The sequence below is a fragment of the Phoenix dactylifera genome, unplaced genomic scaffold, assembly GCF_009389715.1.
Source record: "Phoenix dactylifera cultivar Barhee BC4 unplaced genomic scaffold, palm_55x_up_171113_PBpolish2nd_filt_p 000139F, whole genome shotgun sequence".
Classification (NCBI taxonomy): domain Eukaryota; kingdom Viridiplantae; phylum Streptophyta; class Magnoliopsida; order Arecales; family Arecaceae; genus Phoenix; species Phoenix dactylifera.
Genome location: NW_024067695.1, coordinates 17,549 through 41,014, shown reverse-complemented (window position 1 = coordinate 41,014; position 23,466 = coordinate 17,549). Strand labels below are relative to the sequence as shown.

At 42.6% G+C, this 23,466-nt stretch overlaps 1 non-coding gene across 1 annotated transcript; it reads left to right on the top strand.

Annotated features, from left to right (window-relative positions):
* The first annotated feature begins 1,211 nt into the window (after positions 1–1,211).
* LOC120104895 lies at positions 1,212–1,317 on the top strand. Its single transcript, XR_005507254.1, has one exon. It is a non-coding gene; the product is annotated as a small nucleolar RNA R71 (small nucleolar RNA).
* The last annotated feature ends 22,149 nt before the right edge of the window (positions 1,318–23,466 follow it).

The following is a 23,466-nucleotide window of genomic DNA, read 5'->3' as shown; positions in this document are numbered from 1 at the left end:
GTGTCCTAGATTTTCGCTTTTGGGTGCACAGGTCTTTAAGAAATTTGGCATAGGAGGGAACTTGTCTAATAACATCAAGAAGTGGAAGGTTGATCTTTACTTGTCTGAAAACCTCCATCATCTCCTCTAGTGAAGTTCCCTTTTTGCCAAAGGAAGAGGGTGAATTAAGAGCTTCAGGAAATGGGGCCTTTGGGATATGAGTTTCGGCAGAAGGTGGACTAGCTGAAGAAGAAGAAGAAGGTTTTAGATTTTCATTTGACACATTTTTATCCTCTTCTTCACCTTCCTTATTGTTGTCCTCCCCAATCTTATTGTCTACTACACGTCCACTCCTTAGGGTAGTCAAAGCATTGGCTTGTTCATGATGAATTGCATTTAATTGATTTTCTTGAGCCATGTATTGTCCCCTAGGATTACTTAGTAGTTGGCTTGGAAGCTTTCCTTCCTCTCGCTTGTTCAGTGCATTAGCTAGTTGCCCCATTTGGGATTCTAGCTTGACGATGGATTGCGTGTGAGAGTGCACCAATTGTGTAATGGTTTCCAAATCTTGAAGGGCGTTCAACACTTTCTCCTCAAAGGCTGTGTTTCTTTGGGGTGGAGGAGGAGTGTGTTGAAATTGAGTCGAGGGACGGTAGGGATGAATATTTTGTTGGGTTTGAAAATTCTGAGGATTTTGAAAATTTTGGGAATAGGGTTGGGCTGTGTTCGAAGCTTGCTGCTTCCAAGAAAAGTTTGGATGATTTCGCCATCCTGGGTTATATGTATTGGAAAATGGGTCATTACCCGGTCTAGGCTATGTTTGAGCAACATTGATGTGTTCTTGCACGAGTTCGGGGAATTGGGGCGCTGAAGGGCACTCATGAATAGGATGTGAGGGGCTAGAACAGATAGCACACACTTGTGCTTGGGAAGAGCTAATGACATGTCCTCCTATCATCAGTTGGTCAATCTTATGGGACAATGCATCTACCTTGCTAGACAGGTCCATAGAATGACTTATTTCACAAATTATCCCTTTTCTTTGAGAACTCGGGGGTACTTGACGGGAACAGGAAGCATGGTGGAGGGAGTTTTCATTTAGATTTTCAAATAATTTCCATGCTTCATGCTCATTTTGAAGCATGAATGTCCCCCCGCATGCAGCATCGATCATCTGATGGTTTCGTTCAGTCAATCCATCATAGAAACATTGCACTAGCTGCCACTTAGGTATTTGATGATGAGGGTATTTACGGATTAGGTCTCGAAATCTCTCCCAAGTTTCATGAAATTTTTCTCCCTCAGTTTGGGAGAAGCTTGTAATGGCACGTCTAAACTGGTTCGTTCTTCCTATGGGAAAGTATTTTTTAAGAAATTCTTGTTGCATTTGATCCCAAGAACGAATCGAGTTAGCTTCTAAAGAATTCAGTCATTGTTTGGCTCTATCTTTAAGGGAGAAAGGGAATAATCTAAGTTTCAGAGCATCATCAGTGAAGGTGGACGGCCGCGGGATCGACGGGAAGACGCAGTGGAAGGTGGACGGCCGAGATGCTCTGCGGGAGGAAGAAGATGAACAGTAAATGAGTTTTTTTTTTCTTTTCCTAACACTGTTCATATGAACAGTGATTCCAGTAATTTTTACCCAAATTACTGTGGATATTTTATTATTATTTTTTTAATTTTAAAATTATGAATTTTACACGAAGGTAGGTACAAAATTGGTTGGGAATTGGCTTTGGATTTGAGATGGGTCATGATCGTTGATTTGCTTGAACTTGTTCTCGAGCCCAATGTTATTTAAATTTAATTCTTGCTAAACTGCTTCAGACCGATCCCGACCAAATAAAATAAGCAAGACTAAAAACAAGATCGTGTCTTAATAAAACGGGTTAATCAAACATTTTCCCCATACAAAAATAATTAATTATAACTTTCAATCTAATCAGGACCAAAATCCATTTAATTATAACCTTAGCTTGATTACAACTCTATCAGGTTACCAAACCGGGTTAACATAATCTCCTCCTTATATGTTTTTCTGTAGTTTTCATGAAAGATCGCAACTAAGGGAGAGACAAGTTCATAGCCTGGTTTAAGAAATGAATTATTTACTTCTTACCATATTTTAAATTTATTTCAATGATTATTCAATTTCATGGTAAAATATGTATTTATCAGTTTAAGAACATTGATAAGTGCTATGGAAAGATAACTAAATTATAAATTATTAAGCACTTATCAATATAGGACAGGGCAACAACTCTTATTTCAGAGCGCGTCGGGGAGTCATCATCATCCGACGCGACCAGTCATGTCGAAGCTCAGGTGCTAGCTGAATTATTGGGCCCAGAGCGTTATGGTAGAGTGAGGGGTTATGGCGTTGGGGTTACCCCCACTTAGTTGTCTGCAGTGGGCATGTATACAAGAAATGCTGGAGAAGGCAGTAGCAATACAGAAGTTAGTAGACTTCGGGCAACAATTGAAGATATGAAGGATCGCCATCAGGCAGAGTTGGCGGAGCTGAAGCAGAACCAACAAACTTTGCAGTCTCAGCTTGAGCATATTTCATCTATGTTACAGCGATATCTCCCTCCTCAGGTAAATAACTATATGTATTTGATGACTTTACATAATTATCACTTATTTTGTATGAGTTAATAATTTTTATATTTCTAACTTCTAAAGTTTCTCTTTTTTTTTGTAGATTCCTGATACTTCAACAGTTCATAGAGATGGTGATGGTGCTGAATCCGGTCCCTGATACTTTTTAGACTGTTATTTAAGGAGTTTTATATGTATCTTTCTTATATTTTTCAAAGTACAATGTAATTCTAAAACTTATTAATCATGTATGACAATATGAATGTTTTGAATGACCTGAATATTTGTGTTGATATAAATGTAATGCAAGTTTATATTGATGTAAATGTTGATTTATGATATGCATTTGTTTTCTAATATTTTTTTTAAAAAAAATTCCTCTTCCGACGCTTTAAAGCGTCGTTAAAACGCAGTGCCTGGTACGCTTTCGCCGACGCTTATATGCTTTAAAGCGTCGTTAAAATGCAGTGCCTGGTACGCTTTTGCCGACGCTTATAAGCGTCGGCCAAAACACCCCGCCAGTCCCCCTTTAGTTTATGCCGACGTATTTTTACGTCGGAAATGGCGCCTACACCGACGCTTTCCTTAGCGTCGAGCAATCCCAGGTTTTACCGACGCTTTTGTTTGGCATCGGCAAAAACCTTTCCCACTCCGATATGATCGACGCGTTTACGATGCTTTCCTTTGCGTTGGTTGGGTTTCTGCCGACGCTTATTAGCGTCGGCAAAGGCCCTCAAAAACGTCGGTAAAACTTATAATTCCTGTAGTGCTATGACCGATGTCCTCTTCTTCTTTTGATTCGATGTGGGAGTTGTCCGTCAAGAAGATGATATCGGAGAACCCTGTCATCATCTACTCCAAGACTTGGTGCTCGTGTTTTCTGATTTCTCTCTCTGATGATGTCGATTGATTCAGTTACGTTTTGGTTGATGGAGAATGGAGGTTTTCAAAGAAGGTCAAGCCGCTCTTCAAGAGGATTGGAGTGGAGTCCCTCATCATAAAACTTGATCATCTTGGTGAGTTCTTGTTCTTGTTTATTGAATCTTTTCTCGTAGACCTTCATATTGGTTTCTTGATAGTTTTCTCATTGATTTTCACTTAATTTGAATCGGATTAGTGGTTGGAATTTTCTTGAACTATATAGGGGTTGTTGTTGTATTTCATGGTTAGGATGGAATATGTGATATGATTTGTTTGTAAGACTTAGAAATTGGAATCTTGGCTTTTGATGTTTTGGACCTGTTGCATCGTGAAACAGTTTTTGTGTTGATTGTAAAATTCAGGTGTTTGATTGGTACTCAGGAGGAGGCCTCCTTCTTGATCTTGAGGATGCCCTTCTTTCGTCCGTCCACGAGGCAGTCAAAAGAAAGAGAGAAAGGAGCGGCTATAACGCAGGAGTCGTGGCGGTGGGGACGACTTTTGAGCTTCGCCGCCAGCAACCCCGATATCCTGATTTGTTGATCTTGCTAGAAGGAAAGGCACCACAATGCTGGGAGGATGACCTTTAAAAAAAACTTTTTAAATATATTTTTTAAAAAATAATTATAACAACACTTTAAATCATTGTTATAATTATTTTTTATAAAAACTAGCGGTTAAAAGCCGATGCTTTAGAGCGTCGCTAATTGTGCTTTTAGCGTCGCTAAAACCGACCCTTTAGCAACGCTTTTCAAATGCGTCGGAAATTTTTTTCCCCTCTCCCACCTATCCAACGCTTTTACGACGCTTTAAAACGCGTCAGTGGAAAAATTACCGATGCTTCGGTATAGGCTTTAAAATGCACCAAAAAAGATAATTTTTTTTGTAGTGATTTCTTGGCGGTCTTGGAGACAAACTCTTGGGAGAACTTGGTGACCCCAATTGTCAGCTCCTACGACCGCTTCGCCGCCTCCCCCGCGAAAACCCTAGCCTTCTGCTATAGAAAGGGTTAGGGATTTTTCTCTGAAAGAGAGAGAGAGAGATCGGGGAGGAAGGTGTTGGGATCGGAGAGGAGGGGGGGATGGGATCAGCGAGGAAGGGGGGCTGGGATTGGGGAGGAAGGGGGTGGGGTGAGGGAGGGCTGGGATGATAGTGGAAGGGATTAGGGATTTTCTCCACATGTGCGAGAGAGAGATAGAGAGAGAGAGAAGGGGTTGGGATCGGGGAGAGGGGGTATCATTAAGTATTTGGCTGGTTCTTCCATGACACTCTATAAAGCATCGGTCTTCATTTGCTAGGCCTCCGACGACGCTTTGTAAAGCGTCATCTTGGGGGGAGGGGATCATTAGGCCTCCGACTTTGCTTTTTAAAGCGTCGTCTTGGAGAAAGATTAGGCCGAAGATGATTAGGCCTCCGACAACGCTTTCTAAAAAGTCACAGTAGCGCACTAATGCTTCCGAACGCTTAGGATTCCGACGACGCTCATAAGCATTGTCTAATCTGAGAGAGAGATAGCTTTCGATGATGCTTTTAAGCATCGTAAGATTCCGATGACGCTCATAAGCATCGTCTAATCTGGATTTCTTCCGACGCTACTAAAAATCGTCGGCAAATTTTGGTGCAGTGGCCAAATTGCCGATGCTTCTTTCTTGCATCGATAGCTAAAAGTCGGAAATACTCATTTTTGCTGTAGTGTATGCTCCCACTTTCGTTGAGGAATGAGAAGAGAATGCAATGGTCCAGCAGGTCTCTGATGCTCTGCTCTTACTTGCCGATATACTAAATACTGAGCTTCAAATTGAGCAATATCCTTTTTCATACCACTCCACCAGAAATATTTTTTTAGATTCTGGTACATCTTAGTGCCTCCTGGATGCACCGTATAAGCTGAGTTATGAGTCTCCTCTAAAATTTTACTCTTTAATTTTGGAACTTTAGGAGCACACAATTTGCTCCCAAACCTTAAGGAACCATCCTTATATATCCAAAATTCAGATTGGACACTAGACTCTATTATTTCTCTTATCTTTTGCAATTCTGGATCCTCTTTCTAGAATGACTTAATTCTCTCAATCAGGGTGGGCTACACTGTAAAATTAGCAAGTCGAACTTAAGGATCATGCAGTCATCCATCAATCTCGTATCTCTCTAAATCAAACAAAATGCTTCTTTGTGTAGTGATTAGGGCTGCTAATTAATTCAAAAATTTCCTACTCAAAGCATTAGCCACAATATTTGCTTTTCTCGAAGAACGAGGGAGCAGGCTACGCCTTAGCGCAGGGCTTTGACCAAAGCGCCGCCTCGTTCTCCTGCGGACGACACTGCATACGGATGCGTGTCTCCGAAGCCAAAGAACTCTTCTAAGAGCTGACCGCAGAGTAGACTCGACAGTGAGAAAGGTACTCCTCACTCAACACTTATGCTATCGCGTTCATTTGCTTACGCTATAATATTCGACAGTCCCGACTAAGCTCGGAAGCTCCCCCGACCAGGGTTGAGATCCGTCTAATGTCTGTCCGAACCTTGGTTCATAACCCCGTCGGGGACAGACTTTAGAACCTCTACGAGTTTATACCCGTAAAGCCGAGTCTAAAGACCCGGCCAAAGCCTCTTGGAAGGTTAACCCTGCCAAGGCCAAAGAATCGAGCTCGATGCTCCAAAAATTCGGATCCAAGAACTCGGCAGAATTCGGTTCCGAGCTCAAGGGCTCAGCAAGTCCGAGCTCCGACCAGAGCGCGAAATCGATTAAAGCTCGAAACGAGTTCCTATCAGATCTAAGTTCGGAGCATTTCCTAATGGGCCTATGCTTATCGAGCCCGAAAACTTGTTGAAAGGAACTAGATCTAACCGGTTGAGAAGGAAAAGGCAAAACAGGCGTAAATTTAGAATGAACTTAGAAAAGAGATCTTCATTAATAAAAGCCCGAAGGCTAAGTACAAGACTCGGGCTCGGCCATACACTTTTAAGGGCCGACCTTACTTACAAAACAAAAAAAAAAAAAAAGGGTAAATCCCGAGGAGGCGGGCGCTGCTCGTTAGTTATCCGCATTCATCACCTTGGCCCGGGCCACGTCAGCAGCTTGAAGGGCAGCATCAGAAGCTCCTTCGACCGCCGAAATTTCACCCTCCTCGGCCGTCGGGGGTTCGGCCCTATCCGAGTCTTCGGACGCGTTGAGCCCCTCGACCCCTGCTCCAGGTCGGAGTAGATTAAGGTCGAACTCGGAACAGAGCCGCCTCAGTTGATTTCGGAAGTCATTGAAGCCGCGAACGAGCCCATCCACGGCTTCCTCCTCCATCAGTTCCTGAAACTCTTCCGATTCTCGAAAGAGTTGGACCGCCCTCTTCGCCTCCTCTTCGACCTTGAGGTGAACCTCCTTCACCTCCTGCTCGCGGATAGCGAGCACCGAAGTGGCCTCGGCCAGACGCGCCTCTGAAGCACGCAACTTTGACCTGGCCAGGGCATGTGCGCCCTTCTCTTCCTCGAGCTCGGCGTTCAGAGCCCGAATCTCGTCCTCGGCCGCCTCCACCTTCGCTTGGAGCGCCTTTTGCTCGGCTTCGGACGCGAGGCGCCCCGCCTCAGCTTCCTCCTATCCCCGCTGATACCTTCGGGCTCGATCCCGATAGTCTGCGATTATATGCATCAGCGTCTCGATCTCGTGGAGGTGCTGTAAAAGAAGGAGATAAAAAACAAAATCCGAGCCAATTCGAAACGAACTTGCACAAATGCGAAGGCAAATTTACCCGGATGGCAGAGCAGACGGTCGTATCCATGAAGGCGCCATAACTCATGGACCGGATCTTGGCCTGGTCGGCCGGGAGCAGCGCGACCCGAAGAACTTCGCGCGCCGTTTGGGGATTATCCAGGGCCGAATCGCCCTCGAAGACTGCCCAGCCAGGAGCATAAGGCACTCTCTCCTGGTGGCCCTTGTTCGTCCTTTCCTGTCTAACTAAAAATATGCTAGACAGATCGTTGTTAGAACCGACGAACAAAAGTTAAATTTAAATTCTACTCTTACCTTTCCTACTCGAAGAATAGTGGTTGTAAGAGGTCGATCCACAGGGAGGCGATTGGAGTTCAATAAAAATTAGAACGTTCACTCGGATTTGAAATCAATTTTTGAATTATAAAAGAAAAACATTATTTTGAGGATGTTGATGGATTCTCTAGTCTACCGGAGAATATTTTTTTATAAAAAGATAAGTACTTAGAAATCAAAGAGTATTTATGAATTCATGAAATGTTTAACTATTCAAAGAAGAATTTTTGCATTAAAATGGATGAAGACAAGTGCTAAGAAGATCAAAAGCCTAGAATATAAATTGCATCAAAGAAAATTTAATGTATTGCATCAAAGAAGAATTAAAAGATTGCATTAAAAAAAATAGAAATTAACTTGAACCTAGAACAAGGATTGCATGATAATAAATGTACTGATTACATAAAAAGGATAATTACAAAAGAAATAAAATGAAGTTTGGAAGCCTAGTGCCTCCTCCTTCTACAAAATAAAACATAAAAAAAAACAAAGGAAGGAATAAAAGAAATTAGAAAACTCCTCGTTCTCCCCTCCTCTATTTTTTTTTATTCTTTCTTTCAAACCAAAACAGAGCATTTCTCTTTTTTTTTTTTTTTCTTCTTCTTCTTACCAAAAGAGCTCCCCTGTTTCCTTGGACCCGCCGGACACCACCACTCCGAGCTCTCTTCCTCCTGCCGAGAACTCCCCTATTTATAGATCGCCCGAGCCTGGAGGAAGAGAAACGGGCGAGGGATCATGGCCGCTGGGATTTCGGAAGAGGAGGAGGGCGCGGTCTGCGACCGTGGGCGGGATCTCGGCTGCATCACGGCGGAAGCATAGGCGGAGGAGGCTAGATCACGGGACGGTTGCTGGAGGAGGAGGCGATCATCCGAGATCACACATGGAATGGAAGGCGATCCGAGATCGATGGGAGGATGCCGTGGAAGATGGACGGATGCAGGATCACTTGGAGGAGGCGGTTACGGCTTGGATCCGTGGATGGCGCCGTGGGACCGCTGGGAGGTTGACTGGCCGCGGGATCTCTTGGAGAAGCTGGGAGGCGGACGAACGGCTGGATTGCATTCGAACGGGCGCCTGGGAGGAGGCATGGATCACGGACGCGGCGTCGGAGGCTGGAGATGTGGACGGCTTGGTGCTGGGATCATGGATTAAAATCGGGAATGGAAGATTGGCTGCGGTTCCTTGACGATGCATCGCGGGATCACTGGAGGGGACGGTCGTCCGGGTCCACACGGAAGAGGGAGGAGCTGCAGACGCATGATTTTTGTGAGGAATGAATGCACGGAACGGCTGGGACGGGCTGGATCTCTGCATGCATCACGGGATCTTGGACACGGAAGGAGGGAGGAGCTGCAGAAACGGAGGAAGAAATGCTGTTGTGAACCGTTGGGAGGAGCGGAAGAAGCCGGGAGGGAGCTGATCTGGATGCACTGGATGCGGGGAGAGGCGGACTCGGACGGGCACGAGCTTCGTGGGATGCTAGGAGGAGACGGATGCGGCTGGATTACGGCTTGCATCATACTTGCAGTCCGGGTGTGGGAGGCTGGATCATGGAATGAGCTGGGGTCTCTCGTGATCGCATGGACTGGCTGGACTTGAATTGAGCTCGGGCTGCCGCGCATTGGACTCAAACCCAATGTTATTGGGTCTTTTGGACTCCTTGCACTCAAACACAAATACAATGTCAATTAATTAATTTTATTATTAAAAATTAACTATAATACTAATTATGGTGGTACGATGATTGCACTTTTGTGCTCTCATCACACCTCCCAACTAGCTTATTGCTAGTCTCTAGCAATTTAGTGCGAAAATAAGAGTGCAAAAGTGTTATTTATTATATAAATATACTAAGATAAATACTCATTTTCGTAGAGCATTACGATTGCACTTAGCACGTGCAACAAGCATTTAAACCCCTAGGTTACCCTAGTGGACAAGTGTTGTCTCGTGAGGGTTTGCAGTAAAGTTACCCACAAACTTCAATCCCAAAATAAAATTTGGTTTGTGAAATGAAAGTCTTATTTCAAGTACATAACTGATAAGAATTTTAAAAGCACACAAGGTTTTAATTACTAAGTAGCCCACTTTCTAGGTTAGTATGCAATTTGAGTTGAAGTCATTAAGTTTTCCATTAGGGAGTTGTAAGACTTATTTATACTTGAGTGCTCAGTGAAGTTTGGACCATGCACAAGCTAAGATTTTGGATCTCCAAAATATTGCTAATATTAGTAGTTTCCAAGAATTGGTCGGATAAGACCTATTTGCTGATTCAAAATCATCTTTTCTGCAGGATTTCGAGAGCTGTGGATGTTTACTTTAATACCTCATGGGCTTTATCTGTAATATTCCAGTTTACTCGAATTTTTACAACGACGGCTTTTACACTATTGTCTTTCTTAAGATCAATATACAATTTTTTTTTCATTTTTTTTCATTTTTTTTTAATATTTTTTTTTGTATTAAAGAGAAATGATAATGTATATATTGTGCACTTTTACTCCTGTGATGATTCCTCCATGTAGCGAGCAATTAGTTGACAATTCTCACACCAGTTGGCATGAGGTGTCGGGCATCAAGACTCCCCTACGGACCTATGCTCGGATTCCTCATCACAAGCCCGCTGACCTTTGACAATAGGTAGCCCTTTCCGATGTACCTGACTAAATCCACCATTTTTTTTTTTGGATCAGAAAAAGATGGTTCATCAGGATTCGAGGTTGCTACCATATTCTTCAACACAATGTCGAACCTATACCTTAGAAAATGCAGGCCAGATGTGTTGTGAAATTCAAAGCACTAATTAGCTTACAACTCACTAAAAGGAACTTAATAAAAAGAACTCACTTTGCACTACTTCCAACTAGTCATTGGGCTCTTAGATTTTATATACCTTGTGTGTTGTATATATATATATATTTTCAAAAATTTTAACTAAAAACTCTTTTTTTTTTATAAAATTTCAAATGCGTAAAAATACCCCCAAACCTAAATCTAACATTGTCCTCAATGTTAAAGAAAATTTAAAGCAGTAAGAGGACAGAGGAGAAGTACCTGATATGGGTGGGTGAATTGAAAGTTGGGGCAAAATCCCCCAAACCTGCATGTTAGTAATTTATTGATGTTTTTTTTTTTTTATAAAAGAAACTTACATGTTGGGTTGCCTCCCAAGAGCGCTAAGTTTTATGTCTTCAGCCAGACAATTCTAATTCATTCATGATAAACAGGGTCGGTCAGAAGTGTCTCCTCAACTTCTGGACTCAGATACTCAAGGTATGGTTTTAAACGATGTCCATTGACTTGAAAGGACCTACCATCCTTGGTATTGCATATTACTACTGCACCATGCGGGTGCACTTTCTCTACTGTGTATGGGCCAGTCCAGCGAGATTTAAGTTTTTCAGGAAATAGATGTAATCGAGAATCATATAGAAGGACTTTTTGTCCTTGGTGAAATTCCTTACGAATGATCATTTTATCATGCATGATTGTGGAGTGATTGATTAAAACCCTATTTGATTTTGATGAGCTCAAAGCATTTGAGCATATCTCTTGTTTACTAATGAATTCAATTAAGTGTTTCAGTGAAAATCTTGTCGAAGTGTCTCTAGACTTGGTTCATAATATTTTGGATAAGTTAAGAAGTCAGCTTGAACCAAAGTCTGAGACTCGAGTCGACTCCAGAGTATCACGAGTCGACTCCAAGCGTATCAAGTTCACTGGCACGAGCTCGAGTCGACTCCGGATCAGTACGAGTCGACTCCGACTGAGAACAGACAGACGAACAGAAAGCATCAACTCAAAATCTGTCAGCGAGTCGACTTCTGAAGTGCGCGAGTCGACTCCGATGTTCACCGAGTCGACTCCAGGGTAGTATGAGTCGACTCCTAGGAGTCACAGGCAGAAAAGTCAGAGAGCAGTTTTCGGGTCTGAGATTCGAGTCGACTCCAGTGGAACGCGAGTCGACTCCGATGGTTGGCAAGTCGACTCCAAAGAAAGTGAGAGTCGACTCTCAGAGGAACACAAGGAAAAAGTCAGAGAACGTTTTTCGGACTCTGAGATTCGAGTCGACTCCCGCAATACGCGAGTCGACTCCTAGACACCGCGACCCCAAAGAAGACAGAAGACCAATCTGCTGTGTCTGAGAGCCGAGTCGACTCCTAGAAAGCTCGAGTCGACTCCAAGGCAGCGGTACACCAAAAGGGCAGAAGACTTAGTTTCGGAAACTGAGAGCCGAGTCGACTCTGGGGAAGTTCGAGTCGACTCCAAGACTGGACGAGCCAAAAGACAGAAGATCGGGAGTTCGGGCTCTGAGCGCCGAGTCGACTCCCAGGACAGTCGAGTCGACTCGAGTTGCCAAGTTGAAAATTGGCTCCGTGGACTTCATGGGATGAGCCGACTCCAAAAATGCCAAGTCAGCTCCAGAAGTTGGCGAGTCGACTCCGGGTCAAGACGAGTCGACTCCCAGTCGAAGAGGCTACTTTAATTCAAATCCGAAACAGTTGCCGAGTCAACTCCCGAAAAGCATGAGTCGACTCCCGCTACAGCCGAGTCGACTCCTGATCGCGCGAGTCGACTCCAACCCACCAACGGACATATTGTCAGGCTGTGCAGAGTGTGCAGAACGGGCAGAAAAAGGTCTCTAACGGCTAGTTTCCGTGGGGGTTGGTTTAAATAGCCACAGAGGACTGTAGCAAAGTAGAGAACAACTATTCAACTCAAAGTAATCAAGCATTCAATCTCTGCAACCTGTTCTTCAACGAAAAGAGGAAAGAGCGGCATTAACTCCATCCAACTTCCTCTTCCCAGCAATTAAAGAAGCCTCCTCCTGCATTCAAGTCGACCACACATTCAAGAGGAGACCCGAAGTTCGAGAAGCCCCACTCAACTCCAACTCAAACGTGTTTGAGGGCTTCTAACTTTTCTTCTGTTTATATGGTTATTTATCTGCTTTTTGAGAAGCTGTGTTTTCTGTTTGTACCTTTTATTTTCACCTTGTCTTTACTTGGTTCAATCGGGGGATTGAATCAAGGGTATTGAGGTTGGTTGGTGAGCCGAGTGTAAAACCAACGTGTGTAAGGGTTCGATTGTGATCCCGGAAAAACAATCGGAGCGGTTCTAGTCGGTGAGCCAGGGAAAACCGACCGAGTTCGTTGTGAGCTCGTAAAACAACAAGTTTGGTTGTGAGCTTGGAAAACAACCGGCTGTAATCCAAGGGGTTATAGTGAATTCCCAAGTGAGACTTGGAGAGTGGACGTAGGAGCAAGGGTTAGCTCCGAACCACTACAAAACTAGGTGTTTGTGATTGATTGTCTCTCTTTCTCTTACTCTCATATCACTCACAGCACATAGCAATTAATTAAACAACTTGCAATAGTTTTAATTAGTCATCCACAACGTTTTAAATAGCTAAATTATTTTAAAACCCAATTCACCCCCCCTCTTGGGTTGTCTATCTGGGCAACAAGTGGTATCAGAGCCTAAACTCTTCCACCCAAGAGTAAAAGATCGAAATGACAACCCCATTTGGATCTTCCCACATTGAGGGTCAGTCCACCCAAAGACCCCCATTCTTTAATGGATCCGACTACTCATATTGGAAGGCTAGGATGAGAATATTCATCCAAGCCCAAGACTATGAGATGTGGACCATTGTAGTAAATGGGCCATACATCCTATCCATATATGTAGAGGGTGTCACGGTACCCAAACTAGAAAAGGATTGGGATGAACATGACATGAGAAAGGCACAACTAAATTCTAAAGCTATGAATGTGCTTTATTGTGCCTTAGATAGAAATGAATTCAATAGGGTCTCTACTTGCAATTCTGCAAAAGAGATTTGGGACAGACTTGAAGTGACCCATGAGGGCACGAATCAAGTCAAAGAATCCAAAATAAATATATTGGTTCATAAGTATGAATTATTTAAAATGGATTCTAATGAAACAATCACATGCATGTTCACTAGGTTTACTGACATTGTCAATGGCCTAAAAAGCCTTGGCAAGAACTATACTAACAGTGAGCTTGTCAGGAAAATTCTTCGCTGTCTACCAAGGTCATGGGAAGCCAAGGTGACGGCAATCCAAGAAGCTAAAGACTTGAACAAGCTTCCACTTGAAGAGCTCCTTGGATCCCTAATGACTCACGAGCTCACAATGAAGCAGCACAGCGAAGAAGAGTCCTCCCATAAGAAAAAGGTAATAGCTCTTAAATCTACATCATCTAATAAAGACTTGTCTTGCAGCAGCAGTAGTGAAGAAGAAGAGCTTGAGGGAGATGATGGTGAGGCTCTTCTTGTGCGCAAATTCAGAAAATTCATCAACCACAAGAAGTCCTATCATCAAAGGAGAGGCCCCTCAAATTCCTACCGCAAGGACAAAGGTAAGGAAAGGGAAAATGAGGGGATTGGGTGTTACGAGTGCAAGAAGCCGGGTCACATAAGAGCTGAGTGCCCTTTACTGAAGAAGGGGAGCAAGTACAAGAAGAAGAAGGCTCTTGTCACAACACTATCCGACTCTGACTCATCATCCTCTTCATCGGATGAGGAACAAGAGGAAAAGGCCAATTTCTGCTTCATGGCCAATGAAAATGAGGTAACGTCCGAATCGCCTTTAGATTTTACTTTTGATGAGCTTTATGATGCTTTTAATGAACTAATGATTGAATATAAGGCTATAAATGCTAAAAACAAAGAACTAAAAGTAACTAACCAAACTTATATCCGTAAGTATGATTCATTAGTTAAGGATAAAGATGTTCTTATCAAAAAAAATTTAGAACTTAAGACAAGCAATCAACTCTTAACTCAAAAGACTAATACCTTGAGTAAAGATAATGAAAAATTAACTAAGGAAATTTCAGAACTTAAAAACAATAAACAAAACTTAAACGAGAATCTCATAAAAGATTTAAACATTCTAAAAACCGAAAAACAAACTCTAACTAAAGAACTTGAAAAGTACAAACCTTTGGTAGAAAAGTTTACATATCGTTCTGAAAAATTGAACATGATACTAAATAGTCAACGAGCAGTATTTAATAGAGCGGGTTTAGGGTATAAACCAAAAAATAAACAAAAACTTCTTAGTAACTTCTTTGTTAAAGCTGGAGAAAGCAAAACTAAGAAAGTAATCTGCTTTTGTTGTGAAACTGTAGGACATAAGGCAAATGTATGTGACTATAGGAAAGGAAAAACTAAAAGAAAAATTAAAAGGGTATGGGTTCCAAAAGGAACCAATATGACTAACCATGAAGGACCCAAGAAAACTTGGGTACCTAAGATTATATGATCTGCTTGTGTAGGAGTGTCTTGCAGCCAAGGTCAACAAAAATTGCTGGTACTTGGATAGTGGCTGCTCAAGACACATGATGGGTGACAAGGATCAATTTTTCACCCTTGAAGCTAAGAAGGGAGGTGCTGTGACTTTTGGAGACAACAACCAAGGTCACATCATTGGTATTGGTAAAGTTCAAATTACCCCTTCTACTTTTATTGATAATGTTAGATATGTTGATGGTCTTAAGCATAACCTATTAAGCATTAGTCAATTATGTGATAAAGGGTATGATGTTATGTTTAAACCATCACTATGCATTATAACAAACCCAAATGACAATAGTTTAGTTTTTAAAGGAATTAGACGTGGGAATGTGTATGTTGTAGACCTTGAAGATCTTGCCAAACATAACCAATGTTTAGTTGTTAATGAAACTAAGGATAATGATGCTAGTTGGTTATGGCACCGTAAGTTAGGTCATGCAAGCATGGACACAATAACTAAACTAGTTAAAAGAGATTCCGTGATAGGTTTGCCAAAATTAAAATTTGAAAAGAATAAAATATGTGAAGCATGTCAATTTGGTAAACAATCTAGAAACTCATTTAAATCCATAAAATGTGTCTCTACCTCTAGACCTCTAGAATTATTACACATGGACCTATTCGGACCAACTAGAACAACAAGCCTAGGTGGAAATAAATATGGTCTAGTTATTGTAGATGATTATTCTAGGTACACATGGGTCATGTTCCTAGCACATAAGGATCAAGCATTTTCTGTTTTTAAGAAATTCCATAAAGAAGTAACCAATGCTAGAGATACCTCAGTAATAGCTATTAGAAGTGATCATGGTACCGAATTCGAAAATCAGTCATTTGATGAGTTTTGTAGTAAAAAGGGGATAACCCATAATTTTTCTGCACCCAGGACACCCCAACAAAATGGAGTTGTGGAAAGAAAAAATAGAACTCTAGAAGAAATGGCTAGAACTATATTATGTGAAAGTAACCTCCCTAAGTACTTTTGGGGAGAAGCCATTAATACTTCTTGTCATATATTAAATAGAGTTTTATTAAGACCCATTATAAAGAAAACACCTTATGAACTTTGGAAAAACAGAAAACCAAAAGTTAATTACTTTCATGTTTTTGGATGTAGGTGTTTTGTTCATAATAATGGAAAAGATAATCTAGGTAAATTTGACTCTAAATCTGATGATGGCATATTCTTAGGTCACTCCACAACTAGTAAAGCCTATAGAGTCTTTAATAAAAGAACCCTAGTTATAGAAGAATCCATACATGTTGTGTTTGATGATTCTAGTGATTTTTCCTCTAGTAAGAAAGGTAATTTTGATGATGATGCTGAAATTCTTGAAGAAAAGATAAATGAGATGACATTACAAGATGACAATCAAAAATTGATTGAAGATGCATCATCAAGCCAAGAGGCTATTGTGGATCATGGGCTAACTAAAGCTTGGAGGTATGCTCACGGGCATCCTAAGGAACTAATTCTAGATGATCCATCTCAACCGGTTAGGACTAGAGCATCCCTTAGAAATTTAAATAACCATCTAGCTTTTGTCTCACACTTTGAGCCCAAACACATAGAAGAAGCCGAAAATGATGTAAATTGGATAAATGCAATGCAAGAAGAATTAAACCAATTTACTAGAAACAAAGTATGGAATCTAGTTGAGAGACCTTCTGAATATCCAATTATAGGTACAAAATGAATTTATAAAAATAAACTAGATGAAAATGGAATTGTAATAAGGAATAAGGCTAGACTAGTAGCAAAGGGTTATAATCAAGAAGAAGGTATAGATTTTGATGAAACCTTTGCTCCCGTAGCTAGACTTGAGGCTATTAGATTATTATTAGCATTTGCATGCTCTAAGGACTTCAAGTTATTTCAAATGGATGTAAAAAGTGCATTTTTAAATGGGTATATTAATGAGGAGGTATATGTAGAACAACCTCCTGGTTTTGAAAATCATCAATACCCTAATCATGTTTATAAATTGAACAAAGCACTTTATGGTTTGAAACAAGCACCTAGAGCATGGTATGAGAGGCTTAGCAAATTCCTACTAGAACATGAGTTCTCTAGGGGTAATGTAGATACAACACTATTTCTGAAAAAGAAAAACCAAGATATGCTACTAGTACAGATTTATGTTGATGATATCATTTTCGGTGCTACTAACAATCGCCTCTGTGAAGAATTTGCTGATTTGATGCAGAGTGAATTTGAGATGAGCATGATGGGAGAGCTGAACTACTTCCTCGGGCTTCAAATCAAACAGTCTGAAGGAGGCATCTTCATCAATCAAGCCAAATATATCAAGGAGATGCTCAAGAAGTTTGATATGGAGGGAAACAAGTCAATCAGCACCCCCATGAGCTCATCATGCAAATTAGGCCAAGATGAATCAGGTAAATCTGTAGATCAGAAACTGTATAGAGGTATGATAGGATCTTTATTGTATCTTACTGCAAGTAGACCTGATATTATGTTCAGTGTTTGCATGTGTGCTAGATATCAGGCTAATCCTAAGGAATCACATCTAATTGCAGTAAAGAGAATCTTTAAATACCTAATAGGAACAAAGAACATAGGGTTATGGTATTCTAAAGAATCTAGCCTAAACCTAATAGGATACACAGATTCAGACTTTGCTGGATGTAAGCTTGATAGAAAAAGTACCAGCGGGTCTTGTCAATTTCTAGGAGAAAACCTAATCTCATGGTTTAGCAAGAAACAAAACTCGGTTGCATTATCTACTGCTGAAGCTGAATATGTTGCAGCTGGGAGTTGTTGTGCTCAAATCTTGTGGATCAAACAACAATTAGAAGATTATGGCATTAAACAAGATAAAATACCTATTAACTGTGATAATACAAGTGCCATTAATCTAACTAAAAATCCAATTCAGCATTCAAGAACTAAACACATTGAGATAAGACATCACTTCATAAGAGATCATGTACTGAATGGTGATGTGACACTACAATTTGTTTGTACTGATGATCAATTAGCAGACATTTTTACAAAACTCATAAGTGAAGAAAGGTTTAGTGTGCTTAGGAGGGGATTAGGAGTGATTGATCCATCCTAGTGGTAGTTTCCACTAGATTCGTTGATTTTGATGATTAGATTGTGGTTAAAATAGAGTTTCTTTTCAATGATCATCAAATAAGATCATAATTTAGTGATTTTCCCTCATTCGGCACGAACATAACATGATTTTTAGGTGCGTGCCAAAGTTAGAGACGACTCGAGTAAGTTTCAGAGTCGGCTCCTGAGGGGGAGTCGACTCGCGCATTTGCGGGAGTCGACTCGAGATTGATGGCAGCAGAGGGGGAGTCGACTCGCATATAGTCGGGAGTCGACTCGAGGTCTACTGGCGCATAAGGAGAGTCGACTCGCGCATATTCTGGAGTCGACTCGAGGTCGAGTCGACTCGCGACTCAGTGGAGTCGACTCGCAGTCGGGATCCGACTTTTTAACCCTAACTTTGTCGTTTCGAAAACACTTCTATTCTCCGCCGCCACTGTTCACAAGCCCTAGAGCCGACTCCTAGGTCGTCCCCGGTCGTCCCCAAGCCTTTTCCGTCAACCTTTCACCGTCCCTTAGGGTTTTCCTCCCAATCTAGGTCATTATGCCGCGTAAAACCGTAGTCCGGAAGAGGTCCCGACCCGAGGCCGGTCCCGAGAGGCGCTCCAAGGCTCGGCACGATCCCGCGAGGCAACAACCTTCGGCTCGTTCCCCGCCGAGGGCGGTTCCCGCGAGGCCGTGCGCCGGGAAGGCCGTCACCACCGGGAGATATGTCGATTTCGACTATCTCTTCCGGGAGGGTTTCACCATAGGTGAGAGATTGCGTGTCCAGGGCTTAGAGTATTTTCTCACATTAGATCTCCCAACTTACCCTAGATTAGTTAGAGAGTTTTACGGTACCGTCCATCGGAGAGATGGGGGTATCGAGGGCACGGTAGCCGGTGTCCCTCTGTTCATTACGGAGGATCTTATTGCCCACATCCTCCACCTTCCACAAGTAGGGGTGGCTCCCACACACCCCGAGGACAGGGTTGAGGCCCTTACGGCCATTCTAGGGCATCCACCCCAGTCACCCTTAGACGAGGTATCCGCTAGCTCACTTCCGATTGAGGTGCGGATCCTCCTGAGTATATTGTCTAGGTCCATCTTCCCTAAGACCGGGAGATTTGATTTTGTATCTGAGAGAGACCTAGCTCTCATGTTCTACATGCTTCAGGACACCCCAATCAACTTCCCCAAACTCATTTATCGATACCTGTGTGAGCCACTAGACAGACCTAGGCTCACCCTACCCTACGGTATGATCTTCACTTTGTTGTTTAGGGAGTACGAGATTCCTATTCCTGAGGGGGAACCCTTTCGCGCATTGCGATGGACTGATCGCATGCGTCCGGGGACCCTACACAAGATGGGGTTTCGGAAGATAGAGGGGACATGGGTTAGGAAGTCCTCCATCACCACACAGACCACCAGACACTCCCCTAGTCCTGAGCCAGATTCTGACTATCCTGACTTACCGGACTTTCCATCCACTTCTGCTCCTACCACCTCCGCCGGACCCTCCTCCTCGGCTCCACCACCCATGGAGGTCCGCATCGCTCCTGAGCAGCTCCGGGAGCTGCGGCAGGAGATAGTCCGAGATCTGCGGGATGATCTGCTTCGGGAGCTCCGAGGTTCAGTGCCTGCTCCCTCTCCCGCTCCATCTTCAGCGTTGGTCCCTTCCCTGACGGCCATGACTGACATGACGGCTCATGTGCGGGAAGAGATCTACAACATGAGGACTTTGCTCCAGGCCCAGTTCCATAGCATGAGTGAGGTCACGAGCACCACTCGACAGATGCGGGATGACATAGGACGTGACATGCACACCACTACCGAGGGGGCCGAGCGCTTGTCGAATGTGCTCATCGACAAGCTGGACGCACTTCAGACGTCGGTGACTGAGCTCTCCACTACACATAGCAGAGCCACTACGTCTATTATCACTCAGCTCGGGCATGTTACAGATGCAGTCACCCTCCTCATGGAGCAGAGCAGATTGAGAGGAGGAGCCACATCCTCGAGAGGAGGAGCTACATCCTCGAGGAGACCATAGCTGCTTTTTGTGTTTTGTTTTGACATGTATTGTTTTTGCTTTACTTATTGTATTCTCAAATGTATTTACATACAAATCAATACAATGAGTAGCCATATCTTCTTCAATTCTGTGCCATTTGATCTATGATTGATTGTGTGTGCTTACCTCCTTTTTGATACGATGACAAAAAGGGGGAGAAATATGTATGAAATATGTAAAAAGAATCAATGAAAATCAACAAAAAGAACAACTTTTAAAACACACAACAATTTGTTCTAAGTGGATTTGGTTCCTCGAGGCTCATTATCTCTCTTTTGGGGCTCCTAATGGAGTAATCTCCAGAATCTATTCAAGGGATATTCGGAGATTAGCTGAATCCTACTCAAGAACAAATTGACAGATTTTTCCTCTAAAAACCAAAAATTTAAAAGTCAAAAATTCTTAGAATCAAAACAAAGTAGATTGCATATATTGAGGGGGAGAATCTGAATTTTAAGCAAGCTAAATCATTAAAGATATATAAGCCAAACAATTGATTGCATGATATGAAGGCTTATATAATTCCAAATGAAAGGGAGAGCTTTAACTCCGAAATTTATTGTTCACACCTTTCAAACTTGGATAAATTAAATTACCAGACATCTGAATTTATTTATGGATTTTACTTTCTTGTTTATAGAGCAATTCACTTTACATATACTCAATGTTTTGTCATCATCAAAAAGGGGGAGATTGTGGAGTGATTGATTAAAACCCTATTTGATTTTGATGAGCTCAAAGCATTTGAGTATATCTCTTGTTTACTAATGAATTCAATTAAGTGTTTCAGTGAAAATCTTGTCTAAGTGTCTCTAGACTGGGTTCATAATATTTTGGATAAGTTAAGAAGTCAGCTTGAACCAAAGTCTGAGACTCGAGTCGACTCCAGAGTATCACGAGTCGACTCCAAGCGTATCAAGTTCACTGGCACGAGCTCGAGTCGACTCTGGATCAGTACGAGTCGACTCCGACTGAGAACAGACAGACGAACAGAAAGCATCAACTCAAAATCTGTCAGCGAGTCGACCCTGAAGTGCGCGAGTCGACTCCGATGTTCACCGAGTCGACTCCAGGGTAGTATGAGTCGACTCCTAGGAGTCACAGGCAGAAAAGTCAGAGAGCAGTTTTCGGGTCTGAGATTCGAGTCGACTCCAGTGGAACGCGAGTCGACTCCGATGGTTGGCAAGTTGACTCCAAAGAAAGTGAGAGTCGACTCTCAGAGGAACACAAGGAAAAAGTCAGAGAACGTTTTTCGGACTCTGAGATTCGAGTCGACTCCCGCAATACGCGAGTCGACTCCTAGACACCGCGACCCCAAAGAAGACAGAAGACCAATCTGCTATGTCTGAGAGCCGAGTCGACTCCTAGAAAGCTCGAGTCGACTCCAAGGCAGCGGTACACCAAAAGGGCAGAAGACTTAGTTTCGGAAACTGAGAGCCGAGTCGACTCCGGGGAAGTTCGAGTCGACTCCAAGACTGGACGAGCCAAAAGACAGAAGATCGGGAGTTCGGGCTCTGAGCGCCGAGTCGACTCCCAGAACAGTCGAGTCGACTCGAGTTGGCCAAGTTAAAAATTGGCTCCGTGGACTTCATGGGATGAGCCGACTCCGAAAATGCCAAGTCAGCTCCAGAAGTTGGCGAGTCGACTCCGGGTCAAGACGAGTCGACTCCCAGTCGAAGAGGCTACTTTAATTCAAATCCGAAACAGTTGCCGAGTCGACTCCCGAAAAGCATGAGTCGACTCCCGCTACAGCCGAGTCGACTCCTGATCGCGCGAGTCGACTCCAACCCACCAACGGACATATTGTCAGGCTGTGCAGAGTGTGCAGAACGGGCAGAAAAAGGTCTCTAACGGCTAGTTTCCGTGGGAGTTGGTTTAAATAGCCACAGAAGACTGTAGCAAAGTAGAGAACAACTATTCCACTCAAAGTAATCAAGCATTCAATCTCTGCAACCTGTTCTTCAACGAAAAGAGGGAAGAGCGGCATTAACTCCATCCAACTTCCTCTTCCCAGCAATTAAAGAAGCCTCCTCCTGCATTCAAGTCGACTACACATTCAAGAGGAGACCCGAAGTTCGAGAAGCCCCACTCAACTCCAACTCAAACGTGTTTGAGGGCTTCTAACTTTTCTTCTGTTTATATGGTTATTTATCTGCTTTTTGAGAAGCTGTGTTTTCTGTTTGTACCTTTTATTTTCACCTTGTCTTTACTTGGTTCAATCGGGGGATTGAATCAAGGGTATTGAGGTTGGTTGGTGAGCCGAGTGTAAAACCAACGTGTGTAAGGGTTCGATTGTGATCCCGGAAAAACAATCGGGGCGGTTCTAGTCGGTGAGCCAGGGAAAACCGACCGAGTTCGTTGTGAGCTCGTAAAACAACAAGTTTGGTTGTGAGCTTGGAAAACAACCGGCTGTAATCCAAGGAGTTATAGTGAATTCCCAAGTGAGACTTGGAGAGTGGACGTAGGAGCAAGGGTTAGCTCCGAACCACTATAAAACTAGGTGTTTGTGATTGATTGTCTCTCTTTCTCTTACTCTCATATCACTCACAGCACATAGCAATTAATTAAACAACTTGCAATAGTTTTAATTAGTCATCCACAACGTTTTAAATAGCTAAATTATTTTAAAATCCAATTCACCCCCCCCCTCTTGGGTTGTCTATCTGGGCAACAATGATCTTCATGCGATCCTTGTACTTTTTGGCACACTCGTAAGCATCGTTTCTAATTTCTTCAAGCTCATCGAGTTGAAGCTTCCTATGTTCTCCTGCTTTGTCAAGATCGAAATTTAAATGTTTAATAGCCCAATAGGCCTTGTGCTCTAACTCAACAGGTAAATGGCAGGCCTTGCCATAGACAGTTCTATATGAAGACATTCTAATTGGTGTTTTGTAAGCCGTCCGATATGCCCACAGTGCATCTGTTAGCCTAAGAGACCAATCCTTCCGAGATGTATGAACAGTTTTTTCAAGGATGGTCTTGATCTCCCGATTGGAAATTTCGACTTGTCCACTTGTTTGTGGATGATATGGTGTACTGACCTTGTGATTAATGTTGTACTTTCTCATAAGGGCTTTAAAGATTTTATTACAAAAATGTTTCCCCCCATCACTAATGATAGCACGAGGGGTGCCAAAACGAGCAAAGATAGATTCTTTAAGGAACTTGATCACCACTTTGTGATCATTGGTCTTACACGCGATAGCCTCAATCCATTTTGATACATAGTCAACTGCCACAAGAATGTACTGATGCCCAAACGATATAGGAAAAGGACCCATAAAATCAATACCCCAAACATCGAAAATTTCTATAATTAAGATAGGGTTCAGGGGCATCTCATTCTTTCTCGAAAGTTTTCCTAATCGTTGACATCGATCGCAAGATTTACAATAGTCATGCGCATCTCGAAAAAGTGTGGGCCAATAAAATCCGCACTGCAAAACTTTTGCAGCAGTTTTCTTCCC